The 15,847-nt window shown below is 40.5% G+C and overlaps 1 long non-coding RNA gene across 2 annotated transcripts; it reads right to left on the reverse strand.

Annotated features, from left to right (window-relative positions):
- Positions 1-1,140: 1,140 nt before the first annotated feature.
- LOC125947020 (uncharacterized) lies at positions 1,141-12,906 on the reverse strand. 2 transcript variants are annotated; one of them, XR_007468075.1, is made up of 4 exons: positions 12,473-12,906; positions 11,710-11,803; positions 6,898-7,162; positions 1,141-1,259 (listed from the first exon to the last, which is right to left on the reverse strand). It is a non-coding gene; the product is annotated as an uncharacterized LOC125947020 (long non-coding RNA). The 2 variants fall into 2 exon arrangements; XR_007468074.1 differs by having other exon boundaries at positions 1,153-1,262.
- Positions 12,907-15,847: the final 2,941 nt, after the last annotated feature.

Here is a 15,847-nt window from a genome sequence, read left to right on the forward strand (position 1 = left end):
AGGAGCAAGTATGTGAATTGTATAGTAAACAAAATGTCACCAAAAATGTCAAACGCAATCTAAGAGAGGCTATGACAATCTCCTGCATGGCGGCAATGGAAAAGTAACCTGTTATGAGTAACTGTCTCGGAGTTAAAAACAAAATCAGGAATGAAACAATTTATGATAACTCAAAGGAAAGTTCTTTACTTATTGAAGCAAGATCAGGTTGCCTTATAACACGTAGTTATACAGCGAGGTACACTGTAAAAAAATTGCTTTGCTTTTACGGCAAATCTGCTGGTAATTTGTGACCGAACACTTTCCGTAAGTAAAGAACGGTCATTTCCGTAGAACGGACAACCGTAAAAATAGAGACCGTATTACAAAATACGAGTGCTTATGTATTCAGAAAACGGAAGACTCTGTATGCTGAATCGTATGGTTCGACCGTTAATGTACAGGTGCTTTCTGTATTCAGAAAACGAAAGGCGCTGTATATTGAATCTGTAGTATACGGTCCAACCGTTAAAATACAGGTGTTTTCGTATCCAGGAAACGAAAGGCTCCGTATGCTGAATTTGTACTATACGGTCCAACCGTTAAAATACAGGTGTTTCTGTATCCAGAAAACAAACGACTCTGTATGCTGAATCTCTACTATACGGTCCAACCGTTAACATACAGGTGTTTCCGTACTCAGAAATAAAAAGGCTCCGTATGCTAAATCTGTACTATACGGTCCAATCGTTAAAATAGAGGTGTTTCATGCATTATGTTTTACAGAGCATATTGATTATTTAGAGAATGTACTATCGGGGACAGAAGTGCCCAAAATGTGCGAATGACGACCGAATTTTATTGGTGCACTTTCTGCTGGGATCAGCCACGCTAACATTTGCATTCGGAAAGTGGTCTGCAACGCAGATGATAGCGGCTGATAGTGCAGAGATGCAATTTGGTCGACACTCGCACGTCCTGGGCACTTTTGTCCCCGATAGTACATATCCTTTAATGCAAATGTCATGAATGCAGCTCATTGCAGAAGCAGCAGGTCGCTATGGAGAAAACTGTCTGGCCAACACATTGAAATAGCTCAAAAGATCAAACACTTTGCTTTTTGTGATATGAATGAATTGCACGACATATATACAAATAAGTGCAAAATTTTATTCATCAAGTACTTTAGATCACAGAAGCAATTTTATTTTCTTCGACCACTCGTCTTGCACTGTTTCCTGGTGAAAGCTGTTCGCACATGCCTTGCAAGGATAAACTTGCTGCTGTTAGGAGAAACAAATAATATTGGTGAATTTCCATCCTAAAGGAAGTGGCAACAAAAGACAATCACAGAACACAACAAAGCGGTAACTGAAGTATTAAAAAACCATGAACGTGGTTCAACATTGTCAAAACAAGGGATGTTGCTGTAGCCAACATTTCGACAGATACGTGTCATCAGGGCAGCAACTGTTTTCCTTGGCAGCGGTTTTGGATGTGCATAGCTCACTCGCCCCTACCCTCATCTGGTGCATATAGTAGGTCAAGAGAAACTAAAGTGTTAAAATAAAGGTATGAAGGGTGTGTTTCGCAGTGATTGTGATGGAGTGTGTAGGGGCACTGCTGTAAGTTGTTACAATGAGTAGGGATGACCTAAACAGAAAACGATCTGTAGACCTAGTAGACCTATTCTTCCCAGAAATCAACATAGGAATTAAAATAAACTGTTTGGACATTTGGCAAAAAAAGCAATGAAGAATTAGGCAAAATAAACTTTGTAACATGATGTGTCTGGTTAAGATCAGTGGAAATGGCAAATGAAGGTACGTTATCAATAAACATTTCATCAAGATCCGATAAAGAAAAAAAGATATTGGTCAAATATTAAATAAGTAAGGACACCAAATTAAACTGGGTATGACCATAAATAGTAAAGAACAGCCTGTGAAAAAAAATGGGACGGGAAATGATAAAAGGTGCAAGATAGGGAAAAGTTTAGCACTGTTTACTGTATGTTCATGCCACTACTGACGACTTGAAGTTTCAGTCTTCCTGCTGAAGCTGTATTACTTGGATAAGGAAATGGATCACTTTGCAGACAAGTCTATGTTCAGATTCTGTTCAAATCTTCAATGTAATTTTATGGAAGAAAATGGTATGGACAGTCCTACTGGATGGGCATTCATTCAGCAGTACCATCCACAGGTATTAGCTTAAAATTTATTGGTCTCACTGGACCTTAGCTCTTGGGAAATCATTAGCTGTTTTTTTTATCACAGATGCCTTCAAGTTATATCGGTTGGCAGGAGTGCTAGCAAACAACATTATACTTGTTGCAGCAGTCAAAAGTGATATTTGGTAACAATGAGTAAAAGAAGCAAACAGCATTCTACAATACTGATTCAAGTCAACCGAAAAAGCTGCTAAAATGAATGTACCCTGGCCCCCAATACACAATAATTGCACATCACATTGATGCTCATCGTGTCGATCATGCTATTAGAACACTAGGCATCAAGTGAGGAGAATAAGGAGATCAAAAAAATTAAATTGTGGGGTTTTACGTGCCAAAACCACGATCTGATTATGAGGCACGCCATAGTGGGGGATTCCGGAAATTCGGACCACCTGGGATTCTTTAACGTGCACCTAAATCTAAGTAGACGGGTGTTTTCGCATTTCGCCCCCATCGAAATAAGGGGATCAGAGGGCACATCCTTTTTTTTTCGAACATTAAATGTGCTTCGCATTAATGTTGCCTTCCAACTCCGAAAGGAGCAGTTTGCGAGATGGTGACCGACACATAAGAAAACTCATGACATTCTGTGCAGCAGAACATCACGCGCAAATACACTTTTTCCTGCAAAATGACATACTGTAGTGAAACCTTGTGCACATGTGCCAACCTTAGAATTTGAAAAACACCACAGTGGAAGACACAAAGTGTTAACTTTGCTGGAAAATACTAAAATTATATGATTATTCATTCAAGATTCGCCGACTTTGCTCTCTACAGGTGCTGTAAACAGGCACCCTGCTTTTGCAGTTGTAGCAACAATGATCTGTAGAGCAGATGAGGAGAAATGGTTATAAAGTTTACACAGGAGTATACGCCGCAAATGACAATCCACTTCACATTTTAATCTGGTGGAGGATGCGTACTCCAAAATAGAAGAAACTAGTGTACCCTAAAGATTTCTGTGGCCGATGCCTGTGCACTAGCAGGTACACATAACATGGCAGTTGCAATTATATTTCCACAAGCTATAGTTACTGCAAGCTACTGCCAGTGTACTGGTCCACAGCTGTAATACATTTAGGGCAATTTAAAACTCTCTAATGAATTTATCTCATATGACAGAATTGGAATGCAATATCTTGCAAATAAGTGATGCTGTATGTGCCGTCCCATACAATGAAACACCTTTGAAAAACCTGAATAGCCACCTGGGCCGTGACGAGACGTGAAGTGTATTCTGTGTAAACTAGTAGAGCTGCATAGTGTAAAGCTCTGGAGAGTGCATTTAGTAACAGCTGTGAAGCTTTTTTCTTTTTTTAAACTGCACACAGTAAAAACTTCCTTACAGTTTTGAAAAACTCTTTGTATTAAAAAAATTTTCTGCGCGCAAACAAACAAGGACGAAGAACCATTTGCTTAGGAACCCAGAGATCTGCTCAATCCAATCAACAGGACACATCAACAGCGCGACCCCGTCAACATAAAAACAGCAATGCACATAAAACGAGCACTTAAGATGAAACTATGTTAAAGATAAGATGACAGGAGCGAATTCTCTTTATCTAGCAATGAAACAGAAGGATGACTGATGCATTTTTACTTTAGTTTTGCAATCCAGTGCACTTCCACAATTTCCCTCGCGGTTTGATTTCGTTGCCTAAACAATGTGCCGGTGCTTCTAAGACAAGGTGAGCACGCATGTTCTTGACAATGCATGGCCAAATGCTTACTAGGGCCACCTTTCAGACTGGACAAGTGTTCCCTTAGTCTTGTGTTAATGCATCTTGCAGTCTGCCCTACGTACACATGACCACATGTCATAGAAACCTGATACTCAACATTCTTCACACAATCAAGAAATTGGTTCTTATGCGGATGTTTAATACTATTCTTTCTTTGCATCACCCTTACTTTCGAACTTACTTTTTACTCTAGAACACACATTACCTCTTTTGTTTTTAGCCGAAAACACCACTTTTACTTCATAACTCCCAGCCACCTTTTTAAGTCTGTGTGAAAGGCCATGCACATATGGAATCACTGAAACCTTGAAAGCTAATTCTTTCTGCCTTAAATTTTTTGTGCATAGTTCCTTATCCTGTTCAAGTTTTTTCATTAGTCTAGCGCATGACACCAGCATCACAGCGAGCAGGTACCCGGCCTCTCTCAACTGATCAACTTGCTCAAGAAAGGCAATGTTTACAGTGTGGTAACACGACTTCAACAATGCTGAGTGGCAACATGAAATGACTGTGCCATTCTTTACAAGCCTGGAATTGCTTGAGGCATAGTTCATGTAGCTTGTTAACAAGAAACTGTAGCTTCTTATCTACCAGTACTTGCAAAGTAAAATTTAAGCCCTTGCCTAGAGTCAAAGGCTTCTACTACTATTGAAGGCTTGACTTTTACTTCAGAAGTACCGGTAGATAACAAGCTACAGTTCCTTTATAACAAGTTAGAAATTCTACCAGAACATGTGTGTTGGTCATTCACGCCCAGAGCTGGAAAACCGCTAATGAACTATGCCTCAAACCATTCCAGGCTTGTGAAGAATGGCATAGTCATTTCATGTTGCCGGTCAGCATTGTTGAAGTCGTGTTACCGCACAGTAAACATTGCCTTTCTTGAGCAAGTTGATCGGTTGAGAGAGGCCGGGTAGGTGCCTGCTCGCTGTGATGCTGGCGTCATGTGCTAGACTTATGAAAAACTTAAACAGGATAAAGAACTATGCACAAAAAAACAAAGCCAGAAAGAATTAGCTTCCAAGGTTTCAGTGATTCCGTATGTGCATGGCCTTTCACACAGACTTAAAAAGGTGGCTGGGAGTTGCGAAGTAAAAGTGGTGCTTTCGGCTAAAAACAAGAGGTAGTGTGTGTTCTAGGATAAAAAGCAAGTTCGAAAGTAAGGGTGATGCAAAGAAAGAATGCAGTATTAAAAATCCACGTGAGAGCCAATTTCTTCATTGCGCGAAGAAAGTTGTGTATCAGGTTCCTATGACATGAGGTCATGTGTACGTAGTGCAGACTGCAATATGCGTTAACACGAGACTAAGGGAACACTTGTCCAGTCTGAAAGCTGGCCCTAGTAAGCATTTGGCTATGCTTTGTCAAGAACATGCGTGCTCACCTTGACTTAGAAGCACCGGCATATTGTTTAGGCATCGAAATCAAATCGCGAGAGAAATTGTGGAAGCGCACTGGATTGCAAAACTAAAGAAGGAAAAATGCATCAGTCATCCTTCTGTTTGACTGCTATATTCGCTCCTGTCTTTTCCATCTTAAGTGCTTGTTTAATGCGCATTGCTGTTTTTATGTTGACCGGGTCGCGCTTATCCGTGGCATTTTATCACAAGTGTTGTTATATACGCTATTGATGTGTTGTGTTGACTGGATAGCACAGATCTGGGTTCTTAAGTAAATGGTTCTTCGAAAATAAAACCAGTTGTTAGAACGCGATCGTGCTTGTGTTGCTCCTTTTCTTCGTCCTTGTTTGTTTATGCACAAAACATTTTTTTAAATGAATCTGTTCCACTTAGGCAGACTCGCAGTTTTGCTTCCTTTTTTTTAAAGGTAATGACACGTATGGCTATCACATACATGTACAGTATGACCTTCATTCCAAAACAAAGTGAACAGCACTACCCTATGGGTCAGGTGCCTTGTTTCACACATTCTCCCAAACATTATTAGCGCGGGACGCTGAGGTTGGCAGGGAAACTGATTTATGGAGCAATATAATGTATTAAGTACTCAGCTCTTAATGTTTTCTCTGCTGTTTAAGCATCGTTGGGTCTTATAGTAAGAAAATACGGAATACAACATGCATAATTCACGACGCAACCCCTTTAGAAGTATTTAGTAGTCTGAATTATTATGGATTGCATATTTAGATTAGAAGAAGGATTTCATTCCACTGCAAGAATGGCATCATCCCAATAATTCTTGCATTTGGTGCTATATTTACTTTTATTTCAGTTGGAATGTAGATGCATCGACAGCGATATCGCTTGACATGTCTTCGATTGACTGTTTCTCCAACTTAAGCAAACTCATATTCTGAAATGACCTTGTAGATGATACCAAGAACTTGCTCAGCAGGAGTATGTCTAACATTCACGAGATCTGAGGCTCTTGAACGCACATCTAAGAAAGCCTGGGGTGCCATGCTGCTCTGTCATTTAATCAGCAAGTTTCTGGAAATCATCTATACATTTTCTTGTGATGAATGTAAATTTGCTTGGACGGGAGAAACATGGAACTTGAACAGGTGAATTATGCAGCATAAGAATGATCTCAGCAAGAAGCAGGCATCAAGAAGCATTGTTGCTCAACACGCATAAACCGTCAATTAAAAGAATTATTGGGATGATTTAAAATTCTGGTAGTGTAATGAAATTTGTTTTCTAATCTATATCTAAACTCCTTGATTATTCAGCCTACTACCACTACCTTAGCCAGAAACATTCATAGTCATTATGCTACCTATGCCAAATTATTCCGACCAATATTCAAGCCTTCATAAGCAGTTTTTTTTTCACTGCCAATTCTCTGAGGGAGAAGAGGTGTCCTATTTCTCTCTACCTATTTCTCGTTCACTGTTCACTCTCAAACTGCATTAAGCTTGAGCAGGTTCTATGCTTAAAGCTGTGATTCCCTTTCCCTCTGCCATCTTTGACCCACCTGGTTAGCTAAGTAGGTAGAAAAACTGCAGAAGAAAGGTTGTGGCGCTGAGTTGGACTTGTGCCCCAAGGAACCTTTGCACGGTGGCTCGAGGAGCAACTGCTTGTGGCATGGAGTGGCTCAAGCTGTGATGAGTTCACTTTGTAAAATCCTGCTGGTTACTGCTGGCCCGTCTTTGCCGGAACAGGAATGAACGTTGGCAGTCTACAGTCTCGGTTTCTTCCTTGAGCGCCATGGCCATGTAAAGAAACCTTGTCTCGACAGGCTGCATAAAAAAGGATAATTTTCTGAGCTAAGTCTTTTTTCCTAAAAGAACCCATTTAAAGTTGTATTTGTAACTTTGCGACACTTTCCGGGTGATGCTAGCGGTACTTCATTGCACAATGCCACAATCATGACTGAGCTGTGGCCATTCTGAATGCAGCTTGCAACACGTGACAAGACCATATATACAAATGCAACCAAAATAGTAAACATTTGTTGTAGCTTCTGTATATGGCACTATTCGAATGAGACAATTGTAGCACTCTTCTCAGCTCAGTAAAGTTATTTCTAGTTATTTTACTTTTCATGAGGAAATTGCCATGAGCTTCTCTTGAAAAGTAAGTAAACATTCTTGCTTCAGTTTATTCTTCAAATTCTTGCATCACGAATGGATATCAGGAACCCATTTACACCACAGGCAGAGCTCCATATGTTTAAAAACATTATAAATCAAAGACAATACCACAATTTTCATAATCGTGTCATGCTAGTATTATTGGTGGCTATGGCTGCTTCAAGCAATTATTTTTCATTAAGGCGGAAACAGTTATCATCTCAAATTGTTTGCAGCAAGGGTGTACAATCCACAAAATCAATCAAAAAGGTCACGTGTTCACTATTCAAACATTTAGGATAGGTTACATACAACAGCTAATAAAGAATGCAAACTTGAAAATCTCAACTGAAGAAGAAACCAGTTTTTGAATATGGAGCAAAATGCCACCAGCTCATGTGGAGTACACCCTTACTATGTACTCCAAGCGAAGAATGTTGTTACAGCAATGCTTGAACACTATATGAATGTAATAATCAACAACCTTAAGCAGAATCTTAACACCACTAAACAAATCGTGCTTCGAAGATTCCTGATCCGAAATTCTCAACAAATTGTTCTGGTGTTGTACGTGTTAAGCTTGTTGTGCGTTCTGAAATGCAAGCTCACAACATCTACAATTTCTCTAAAGGCAATATCAGCTTTGTCAAGATAGGTATGACGTGCAGATAAAGTGGATAATGCATGACATCATGAACACTCAGATGTGTTTACCATTGGGCTCACTCTTGCAGCCATGAAATTATGATGCAGACACATTTTACGTTGAAACCGGTTTTGTGGAGTACTGCATGCTTCCCAGGCTTCTCCAGTTGTGAGAGCCGTCTCCCCTACACAAATGAGTGATGAGGAATAAAAAAAGAATTTCACCATGCAACAATATGTTGGTCATTTCCTAGTATGCAGCAGGCTTTTTGACTCCTAGCTTGCCTCACACAAATCTACCATGCACAGTATTTGCTTTGCCCAAGCATCAGCCACTTTACGATGCAATGTGTACAGAGCCCTTGCTCTTAGTTTTTCTGCTTTGGAAACAGTTACCGTGTGTTCAGCTGGCATCGAGAAAGGGGACATAAAATACTATGTGCACCACTGATCTCTACTATGTTTTGCTGGATGCCGCTTCGCTGCCCACAGAGCCAGGGGTAGATGAAGCCAGCAGAAATGCAGTGTCGTGCAGCGGCTTGTCCCAAAAGTAGGGCATACGCTGCACTTACTAGTGTGTGCCGTTGCACAATATTGCTGCCATAAAAATTTTTCTTCGTGGTTTTCCACATCTAGGCGATGTCTCCACATGTCTGGTGAGAGCTGTTACGATGTTCTGAACCCGTACGTGATAAGTTTTTCTTACAGAAAGCATTTTCTGATTGACAAGTGTTTTCAGCACGCGCCACTCATGTTAGCGATGCTGTCAGTGCTGTGATGGAAAATTCTGGACGTCTTCTCGAAATACTTCTCTGGACTGCTTCGGTAGCTTGCGGCACAAAGGGCAAGCATTATAGCAGAAGAAATGCCGCACTCCTGTGCAGGTGAAATGCCACAGCAAAGTCGTGAAGTACCAACTTCTGGGACAATGGCTTCAGTCGAAGGCGCTCAATGCGCTATCCAGCCCCCCATAGTAGAGCTCAGTGGTGTTCAACTTTTTATACTAGCTTTGCTATCTAGTCAGAACATTGGAAACAGCTCCCACCTTACTTTTCTCAACATGAAAACCGAAAGTCGCATCACTGTATTGATTCTATGGCTTTAGTTTTCTAAGCGAACTGCCTGCATATTCTAGCATGTTGTTAAAAAATATAGTTGGCACATTTTTACTGTTACAAGACAGGTTAGTTGGCTGACAGAAATGTGAAACATGTTACCAGCGCTCTGATAGGATGCAAAAAGCAGAATTGAAATTTACTTGGCACAGGGGCTACAGCTCTATTGTTGCTCTATTGTTGTTTCAAGTAAAAGTTAAGTGTTTATGCTGTATTTCTACTTATTCTGAACCATCAAACTGCACAATCAATGTTCCAAGTTTATACATTCTTGGCGTTTGATTGCCCATGTGATTTATTTCCTATGAACACAGGCAGTAATCCCTCTATAATAAGCAAAATGAGTTAGAAAAAGAAAAGCCGTGATAATAGTCCACAATTGCCGAGGGCAGAAGTAATGGCTGACAGCACTTAATTGAAGCAAACATAAATATTCAATTTTCTCACAGCTTGTTCAGCAAGTAATAAAGAGGTATGCTGTGCACCTTTGCATGACCAATGCAATCTGGTTTGAGACTGTGCACTGAGTCTGCTTGGTTGTGTTCGGCAATTTGACTTTGGTATTTTGCTATACATAATTCCTTGGGTATTCGTAGCTTACTTTGCGATAAAATGGAACTTGGAGCAGTGGTCATCTATACATAAATATTTGCACATAAATAATGCAACCACAATTACAGCATGATGAGGGGGGGGCAATATGAGACTCTCAGAAAACGAAAAAAAATATTACGATTATAATGTGACGTGATGCCACAAGAAAACAAAGCAATGCATAGAAGCAGATGGCGCTTCCATGCCACCAAGATTATTTACTAAATAGGCAGCGCTTCAGAAGTGCCCGCGACACAATTGAACAAGGCAAAGCTGCGTTTGCTCCACACGCAGTAGCGATCACAGCATTGTTGCCAAGTGGTTTAGATCACCGCAGTTTAAGTTTCCAGAAAATGTACAGAAGAACAATCTGCTTTATAGTCTTAAAGAATATAACATGAAGTACATTACAAGGCCAGAAACATTCCTAGAAAAGTTGCCTTATATTTGCTTAAATCGGCAAGCAGCATGGCTTGTTTTACATAAAATAAATTTTCATGATACCGCAGTGTGCAGGGTTTTATAGACAAAGTGAAAAACATTCAGCCCATATACCACACTATGACGGTATGCAATAATTGTAATCTCATAATCTAAAAGGTGTAGCTGATTTTACAAAAGTTGACATTCTTCAATCTGAGCCCTGTAAATTTTAACACGCAGGGGCACCCCTTGGCTAAGCAATAGGGATGTAATGTGTATGCATACAAGCATTACCCCATGCATTTGTACCACATCGCCCAAAAGAAATCAATTTTCCCGTCCAAGTCTGCCTCATGCAAGACTGGAATTAAAGCATAAGTTTATACAGTCATCCAAACAATAACACTTCATTTTCACATATGAAATTCATATAAATAGATCTCTCTTGATGCCAGCCTCCTGGAATCCTGAACCTTGCTGCATGCTTTAGAGAAATTATAGTAGTAGCACTTTACTCAAAAGTTATTTAGGGCTACAGGGCTGCAGTGTTGCAGAACACACCTACAAATGCCGCATTTCATGCGTAACAACTTGGTTGATTTGCTTGAACAACCTATCAAGAGCAAATTAAAATTCCTTCCTGTTTAGCATTTTTGCCTGCTAGACCACAATCGAATGTCATCAGTATATTAACTTGGAGAAACAAATCTGGCTTATACGGGGTGTCCCAACACACAAAGGTTTGAAAATATGCAAATGCTACGTATCTGGGCACAACCAAGGTAAAGTTTGCCATCACCTGGAGATACTCACTTTTTTGCATTCTGCCTAATTGCATAATTAAGTGTAAATTATTTAATCAACTTCTCAAATATTATAATCACATGAAATACGTGCTACATGAAAGTTTTTCTGAGCGTGAAAGAAAGCCACGAATACACGCAAAGAGCCTCGAGCGGCCATTCATGCGGCAATTTTATGTGTATTCGCGAGCTTCTTTCCCGCTCGGAAGAACACTTTTATGTAGCACTTTTTGCACAACAGGATGCTGTATCGGGAGTTCATGGTGTTCTACAATTTCCTCATTTACACTTTTCATCTCATTAGAGTAATTGAGAGGTTGATTAATTAAGACTAATGATCTAATTAGGCAGAATGCAAAGAATATTCTCAGTATCTCCAAGCAATGGCAAACGTAATAATAACTTGGTTTTGTCCAGCTACGTGGCATCTTTATTTAAAAAATATTCATGCATCATAGTTGGGACACTCTGTATATTAACAGCTTCACATATTGCTACAGCTGTGTGTTGTAACATTCAAAGGGTGCTTGTCCACCAGCACTCCAATGTCACTAACAGTGATCACCTACACAGCTAAGTGGATTGCCATGATGCAGGTTGGTAGTAAAATGCTGAGAGAAACAAATCCACTTACTTTGAAGGCAACAATATTGCGGTAACTTGAGAGACATGGCCTCATGGCAGGCAGCAGATCTCTTCTCAGCTCCAGCAGGACACCAGCAACTAGTCTTTCAGTAAAAGAAAATATTGAATCAGTAATGTTATGTTACCTTGCTCTTGCTAAGCATCAGCACAATCATCTGATTTTCACGCATATCTACTTTCTGCTTAAGCAGTTCAACTGAAGGATTTATAAAATACAGTCTATATTGATTGCATTTGCTTCTCTGGCATGTACAATTTTTTTGCAACTGATACATTTACAGCTAGCTACACGACACGAACGCTTGGATTGCCCAGACATCATTAGAAGCAAAACGTCTTGCTGCACCACAAGCAGTTGCACCAAGGAAAGACACAGCAGAGCTAACAATTGTTTTTTTTTTGGTAACTATAATGAAAATGCATGCAAACAAGGAGGCAACTATCGCACGTATAGTGACAGTACAAGCGTCAATAGGAATTATGTGCGCAACTGAATGCACTCTTATTCTAAGTTTTTAACGCGCATGAGCAATAGGTTATACGCGCCACACAAAAAATTTCGATCGCGCTACCATGGAGATCGATGTGAAATTATGTGATCCTTTTTCCCATTCACGCGCCATTTTTGCCCTATGACGCTGTTTACTGGCCTTTTGAAAAACAAATAGTTCTGTTCGCGACGCCAGCTTACCACACATCATCTAAACAGCTACACTATGCAAACCGAACAAATAGAATTACAACGGGCTTACCTCATACGTACGCGTACGCGCAGCGTGCGTACACTGTTGAACATCCGTTGAGGGCAGGCTATCCCGTATCCAAGCGCATACGTGCACCCGTACACAGGACTTCGATGCCGCAGCGTGCAGAGTTTTGTAGACGAAGGGACACATTCCGTTCAAACATCCCCGCGCTCTGACGGCACTTGACGAGCACAGAAGCGTACACCACACCGCGACAAATTCGGAACTTTGCCAGTCCTAACATGCCGAGAGTCGTACAGCCGAGAGTCAAGCAGCCTAACCATCCATCGCGTCTGTTCTTCGCTCACGATGCGTCAATCTCTGTTCCATAGGGCCTTGCTCCACTCTTGAGTACAAATCAAGACATATTTACGGTAAACTAACAAACTATACAACATAAAAAGATAAACCGGCTGGCTACACAATGCAGCTTCGTCAACCGCTCGTCTTGTTACATCCTCCGAGATCGGAAGCGCCGCGCGTGGTTCCACCTGGTGCTGGGAGAGCGGAGAACAAAACAAAATCGGTTTCGTTTTCCCATTTATGCAGTAGTTGTTGGAAGAGTAAAATGATTGCTTGACAAATAATTGAACTCTGGAAGAGGAGATCGCTTTCTCTGCCACAGGGCATTGTATACATTGTATACAAAGAGATAGAGAAAGCAAGGAGAGAAAGGCAGAGAAGTCAACCAGACGAGAGTCCGGTGAGCGTTGCAATGCCGTGCTAGAGTGTAATGCGATGCGTCAATAAGCTCTAGTATAGTGTTAATTTGGACTGGCTGGTGCATGTAATGAACGGGCAAATAATGAGTTGTGCCATTACTTTTACCCACGGATAAAGCTCATGTAATAAATGGTGTTACATGTCGGGTTAAAGAAGAAATAAAGGTTGAATCATTATGCCAACTCGGGACAGGGCGTTTTTTTTTTCTTTTTCTTTCTTTCTTTCCTTTTGACAGTACACACAGTGCTATATCCCTCATCTTCGATCACCTTCCCGTAGTTTGCACACGTATTGGTGCGTGTTCGATGCCGCAGCGTGCAAAGTTTTGCAGCCGAGTGAAACACATTCCGCGCAAGTATACCCGCGCTATGACGGCAGATGACGAGCACACAAACATACACCACACAGCGACAAATTCGGAACTTTGCCCATTCAAACATGCCGAGAGTCAAGCAGCCTAACCATCCATCGTTTCTGTTCTTCACTCACAATGCGTCCATCTGTTATTGTACAGCAGAATTCCGTACAAGAAAGTGTGCGCTCGCCGGTCTTGTTTCAAGATGAAGCGCTAAATGATACATGATGATATACATTAATGGCATAGCATTAAATATTAATTCAACAGTTCGCCTTTTTGCCGATGATTGTGTGATTTACAGAGAGATATATGGCTAGCCCTAACGACATTATAACACTGCAATCTGACCTTAATAAACTAACGGAATGGTGCTGCAAATGGCAGATGCAAATTAACACAGAAAAGACCAATCACCTGAACTTCACTTCCGTTCCAAAGTCTCAAACTAATACTTATATTTTAAACAATAGCATAGTAAACTCGGTTACATCGGCTAAATACCTCGGTGTCTACATAAATTCTAGCTTAACATGGACTGACCATGTAAAATATATCACAACTAAAGCGCAAAAGAAACTTGGCTTTCTGAAGCGACGCTTGCATCTGGCCGACAGGGACACCAGGCTTCAAGCGTACACTTTCTTCGTGCGTCCCTCCCTGGAATATGCATCAGTCATTTGGCATCCCTACCAGATCGCCCTTACCAATCTACTCGAAGCCGTCCAGAATAAAGCAGCGCGATTCATCATGTCATCCTACTCCCGATTTCAAAGCGTTTCATCTTTGAAGCAAACACTCAACATGCCGCCACTCGCAATGCGCAGAAAATTCGCCAGATTATGCTTTTTTCACACACTGTATCACAGCAACACATCATTTGCCCGGTCACACATTTTACCGTCACCTCATACTTCACATCGCATCGATCATGCCTACAAAGTTAACCCTATCTTTGCCCGGACGGAAAAGTCCAACAATTCGCCGTTAACCTTATCAATAAAAGAATAGAATCAGTTACCCTCCAGAATTGCCACGATAACACACAGTCTTCCTTATTTTATTCAGCATTACTAACGTATTTACAATCCTAGCACTTTTAGTAACATTTTTCTCTCCCAGAGCACTTATTCGCTTTCGCTATTTTGTTCTTGCTTCGTTGAGTGTGAATTTTGTAAGAATATTTACCTTGTTAATATGTTTCACGACTTGCTGTACCCCAAAGTGCTGTATTTACCACCTGCGATGCTCCTTCATTTGTGAAAATTGTGTTCTGCTTTATGTCCCCCCCCCCCCTATGTAATGCCCCTGTGGGCCCTTAGGGTATCTAAATAAATAAATAAGAATAAATGCTTGCGATTACATCTTACCGCAAAAATTGACAACACTGTCAACAATTGAACAGTGCAGAATATGCGTAATGGGGGTGTGTCAATGAATGGCAGTTGACAGAGATGAGATATTTTGCAAATACTATGGGGCAATTGAAACCAAATACTGTACAGTTCAGTAAAACCCTTCCACTCCTGAGTTAATTCTTTCTCTCCGTCTAAAATTTCATCTATAGCCGCAGTACTTGGATTTATAGGCCGCCAGTTCTCTTCGCGGCCATTTCTTGTTAAATGTAAACGCAATCGTGGTCATTATACTGCGTTTCGGTACTGATTTAGAGTGCGCACAATTTTTGCATAGCGCACCAATGTAATTGCCAATGCACCAGCACCTGAACGGCGCAGGTTTGTTTACGTTCTCATGTATGGCCACCGCTCTTCGTTCACTAAAACTTATATATATATATATATATATATATATATATATATAGTGCTGACACCAAATAAACGTCAGTACAAACACAGGCGCCATTTGCATTGCAATAAAATATTCTTAGAGGAAACTTTGTGAGTACAAGCGTTCACGCAGACAGCGTGTATAGTTTTCCTTGCAAAAATACGGATGATCGCATAACAAAAATACGGAATTCTGTCTGTTTCGTACAGAACAGTGTAGTCACCGTATTATTACGGAAAAATGACCGTAAAGCTTAAAACGGGGAGCACTTTCCGTATTTTAACGGAAATTTTGCTGTATTTCTGAAAATGAGATATTTTCCGTATTCTTACTGCAATTTTTCCGTATTTATTACGGAAAAATGTCCGTAAAACTGAAAACGGGGAGCACTTTCCGTATTTTAACGGAAATTTTGCTGTATTTCTGAAAATGAGATATTTTCCGTATTCTTACTGCAATTTTTCCGTATAATGACGGAAATCCTCCGTATATTGACGGAAATTTTTTACAGTGTT

The sequence above is a fragment of the Dermacentor silvarum genome, chromosome 7, assembly GCF_013339745.2.
Source record: "Dermacentor silvarum isolate Dsil-2018 chromosome 7, BIME_Dsil_1.4, whole genome shotgun sequence".
NCBI classification, from domain to species: domain Eukaryota; kingdom Metazoa; phylum Arthropoda; class Arachnida; order Ixodida; family Ixodidae; genus Dermacentor; species Dermacentor silvarum.